The sequence below is a fragment of the Bos mutus genome, chromosome 28 (assembly GCF_027580195.1).
Source record: "Bos mutus isolate GX-2022 chromosome 28, NWIPB_WYAK_1.1, whole genome shotgun sequence".
NCBI lineage: Eukaryota > Metazoa > Chordata > Mammalia > Artiodactyla > Bovidae > Bos > Bos mutus.
Window position 1 is genome coordinate 41,273,172 of NC_091644.1, and position 5,146 is coordinate 41,278,317.

The window sequence follows — 5,146 nt, forward strand, 5'->3', positions numbered from 1 at the left end:
ATCCAAGGAGAAGGTCCTGGACAGATCCATCACCACCTGTCAAATGCTGCTGCAGGTTGAGTAAGACTAAACAAAACAAAGACATATGCAAGGAGGGATGGGAGGAGGCTCAAGAGGGAGCAGATGTATGTACACTTAGAGCTGACTCATGTTGTTGTACAGCAGACATACAACACAGTGTACATGTTGTGCACCAACACAACATTGCAAAGCAATTATCTTCCAATTAAAAATAAATTTTTAAAGAAAGAAAAAAAAAACCAACATTTGGAAAAGAGCTGAAGTTCAGGTGAATTGTTGGGGACAAGTCTGAGTGGATCCCGGAGAATGGGAGAAGAATTAGATTCAGAAAGTATACACATCTCTTTCAGGAAGTTTTTAAAGATATGTGTGTATGTTGGCGGGAAATTCCAGTAGAAAGGGAATAAAATCAATCATTGAGGAAGGAGAGAGATGAGACTTGCTGGAGCCACTGAACAGATGAGAGCGGACCCAGGACACAGGTGGAGAGGCTGGCCTCAGAGAAAACACAGATAGCAGGAGGCAGGGAGGCAGAGGAGGTGAAGCCAAATGCTGGCTGATAAGTGTGATGAGATTGTGGAAATTCTCCTCTGTCGTCTTCAGTCTTCCTAGCCCTTGGCCAAATGGGAGGCTGAGGAGGAGATATAGGAGGAGACGATACAGGAGGAGACAGTGTGAAATGTCATTGATGAGAGCGGAAGAATGAATGGACTGAGGAAAAACAGTATGACTGCCAGGCAGCATGAGACCAACATGATATCCATGGTCATAAAGTGAGACCCATCAACTTTTCCTATATTTTCTTCAGCACCACAGGGGCACGTGTAAAGGAGTTAAAGAGATGGACTTAATCTGGGATTTAGTTTCACCAATGAGTATGATGAATAAGAGAAAGCAGGAGAGCTGAAGGTGTGTGCAAAGGAAAGGGAATTATTAGCAAGGACGTTAAAGCTGGGAGATAAAGGGAAAGAGGCTACTCAGAGGTCAATGAGTAGTGGAAAGGTCAATGAATTGAAGGGTCCACTGGGGTCTTAAGAACTGTTAGAGTTGGGATACTAGAAAGGGGTAAACTGATCTTTCAACATGGTAGTAAACAGGACTTCCCTGGTAGCCCAGTATGTTAGAAGAATTATCTTCATGTATCTTGAATTTGCCATTGAATTAAAATGGGTCTGATACAGAAAGAATGAGCATAAACCAGGAGCTAAATAAATTAATAAACCTAAATTAATAAACCAGGAGGGTGGTCTGGGGTACAGCTATAGTCTAGGGGAAATGGTTAAGCCCTAAAAGTAGAATACTATGTAGCAGCTAACATGAATTAACTGGAATTTACATATATCCATGTGAGTAAATTTCAAAATTTTAAATATTAAATGAAATGAAAAATACTAAATGAAAAAAATCTAGTTGCAAAAAGATTTGTATACTATGACAGTATTTACAAAATTTTAAAATGCAAACAAAACAGAAGTGTTTGTGGATTAATACATAGGCAGTAAAAAAAGAAAATAAGTATCAAAAGAGTATGTATTCCAATCTTGTGGTTGATAACTGCCTCTGGGGATGGTGGAGGTGGGGTGAAACTCTGTAACATCTTAATTCTTTGGAAAGAAGTCTGGAGCAAATGTGGTTTTAAAAAGTTTTAAAGAACTCCTGTGTCCATGGGATTCTCCAGGAGAGAATACTGGAGTGGGTTGTGATGCCCTCCTTCAGGAGATCTTCCTGACCCAGGGATCGAACCCTTGTCTCACTGTGTCTCCTGCATTGGCAGGCAGGTTCTTTACCACGAGTGCCACCTGGGAAGCCCTTCTCTGGTCTATTTGCCCCCAAATCACATCTTTTTAAATCTCAAATCTTCCTAAGAGACGACAAAGTTAATAAAAATAAAAAACAATAATCCAATATTATCCTTGGTTTCAAGCTCTTTACATCACAAAAGGCCTACGAATGTGCCACCAATTTTTCTCCTCACCCATTCATGTGTGAAAGGAGGGCAGCGAACAATCACCCTTGTCCTTTTGTGTGCATTCTTCTAGAAATAATCTGCATGTTAACAAAAACATATTATTTTAACCTTTGCACGGCAGTGGCATATCTACATTTTTCTAGTTTCGGTTAAAATAAAATGAATAGCTTTCCATAACAGAATATGCAGACCTGCCTCATTGTTTTCAATGGCTTTATAGCATCTAATCATATGGTTGCACCATAACGGATTTAATTTGTCCTTCATAAAAGGACACTCACATTTAAAACATTTCAGTATTTCAAAACAATGCTATAATAAGTATGTTTTAAACATGTAATTCACAAATGTATGAATAAACGTGATAGATATTACCAAAATACCCCTTGTAGAGAACAATGTCAATTTCATAGCATGCATGCTAAGTTGCTTCAGTCGTGTCCGACTCTTTGCGGCCCCACGGACTATAGCCCTCCAGGCTTCTCTCTCTGTGGGATTCTCCAGGCAAGAATACTGAAGTGGGCTGCCATTTCCTTCTCCAGGGGATCTTCCTGACCCAGGAACTGAATCCATGTCTCCTGTGACTCCTGCATTGGCAGGCAGGTTCTTTACCACTAGCACCACCTGGGAATCACCAGTTTCATAGATTAATGTCAATTTCCATTTTTTACAGCAGCGTGGAAGCCAACTTCCCCCACTTCAACATACTGCTACCAGTCGTCCACTCTATCCAGCTGATAGGTGAAAAGGGCCAACTTGTAGTTTCTACTTGCATTTCTCTTGCAAGAGATAACAGGCACCTCTTTCTCATGCTTGTTCCCTGGTAGTCAGCATTCAGTCGGGAACAGAAAGCACTCGAAGTATCACACAGGACAGGATTTAACACAGGTGCTTCCAAAACCTTGGAAGGGCTGGGTGAAAGGAAGTTCAGGGAACGCTGCCAGTGAATTCAGGAAATCAATAAGTCACAGGAACTGCAGGAAACCATGGCTGATGAGCTCAGCTGCTGGCAGCACTGAAGCAGGTGATTAGTAGAGTGCAGAAGCTCCTGCAAATCCTCACGTAAGCCCTCTGAGCAAGCCCGGCTCTCTGCCTCCAATGGTGCAGAGCAATTATGGCTTCTGTTTCTCTTGTTCTTCAAATATTACATGTGCCTCTCACTGGGAGATGGCAAATAAACCCTCTTAGCAAGGAAATCAAGGAAGTGTGGCTTCTAAGCTTCCACCTCCAACAGTACAGGGAGAATTCAGAAGGCAGCCCTGGTACCAAGAGTGTGAGTGTGCCCTCAATCATGTCCAACTCTTCGTAACCCCATGGACTACAGCCCACCAGACTCCTCTGTCCAAGGAGTTTTCCAGGCAAGAATACTGGGTTGCCATTTTCTACTCCAGGGGAGCTTCCTGACTCAGGAATTGAACCCATGTCTCTTGCATCTCCTGCACTGGCAGGCGGATTCTGTACCACTGCACCAACTGGGAAGACCTTCATACCGAGTATCAATAGGCAATGCCCAGCATGGTCCACTCCTCTGGCTTGCGGCACTCACACCCTTCCAGCTAGCTTTGAACCTTCAAACCACTTCATGCTTCCATCTAATGTAAGGCAATGATCCTTCATGCAACCAAAGTGGTTCACTGTCTTCCCTTAGGAAGTCCCATCAGTCTCTACCCATCTCTGGTCTCCGTTCCTCTTTTAGTTCAATACGACTTGTTTCTGCAACTGCTCCCAAGGTGAGAGCTGATATTTATAATTTTCTTCTTCTACACCTCCTTCTATGGTTCCTATGCCTTCAGTCAGAACCTCAGTTAATTGAGATGCTTTACCTGCGGTGCCTCAAATCGTGATTGCTAAAGATCGGTGCCATTAGGATTCTGCCTCTTTGGTGTTGCCAAAGCCTTCTATCCATTCTCCCTCCACGCAGGGACGTACTAAGAGGTGTTCAAAGTACTGTGGGTGTGTGTGTGCGTGCATGCGCACATGTGCACTTGTGGGTACTATTAGGTAGACAAGGAGGTTTGGAGGCTTTTATTTGTATTATGAATATGGAAAAAAGTTCTGGACTTTGAGTCTTGAGTTCTTATACTTCCTAGATGCTGTTTCGTCATGTTTCTTAAGCAAGACTTGGGATTTGGCATGTGCAATTGCTTACTATTCAAATGATCATTGAGATGGGTTACAAATAGGATTTTCCTCCCAAATTGTAGACCAGTAAAAAAAGTACTTTTGATGGCAAAGGCACAGCAACAAAAGCAAAAACACTGATTTGCACTGTTGTACAGCAGAAATCAACATAACGTTGTAAAGTATTTATCATCCAATTAAAAATTTTAAAAAGCAAAAACAATTAAATGGGACAACATCAAACTAAGAAGCTTCTGCTCATCAAAAGAAACAGTCAAACCATCAACAAAATGAAAAAGCAACCTACTGAATGGGAGAAAATATTTGCAAGTCATATAACCAAAAAGGGTTAATATTCAAAATATATAAAGAATTCAAACAACTGTATAACAAGAAAACTATTGATATAACAAACATTAAAAATGAGCTGAGGAATTGGACAGTTTTCCAAAGAAGACAAACAAATGGCAACAGATACTTGAAAGAATGCTCAACATCATTAATGAATAGGGAGATGCAAATCAAAACCACAATGTTACCTCATGCCCATTAGAAAATGCTATTTATTATCAAAAGATAAGAGATAACAAACGTTGTAAGGGTGGGGAAAAAACAGAACCCTAGTGCATTGTTGGTGGGAATGCAAACTGGTGCAGCCATTATAATAGAAAGCAGTATGGAGTTTCATGAAGAAATTAAACATAGAATTATATGATCCAGCAATCCCACTTCTAAGTATACATTCAAAGGAAATGAAAACAGGATATCAAAAAGATATCTGCACTTTCCTGTTTACAGCAGCATTATTCACAATAGCCAAGATATGGAAACAACTTAAGTGTCCATCAATGGATAAATGGATAAAGATGTGGCATATATAGTCACTCTCAGTATCCAAAGGCAATTGGTTTCTCCTGCAGATACCAGAATCTATGGATATTCAAGTCTCTTAAATAAAACAACGTAGTATTTGTACGTAACCCATACATATCCTCTCAAATATTTTAAATCACCTCTACATTATTTATAATACCT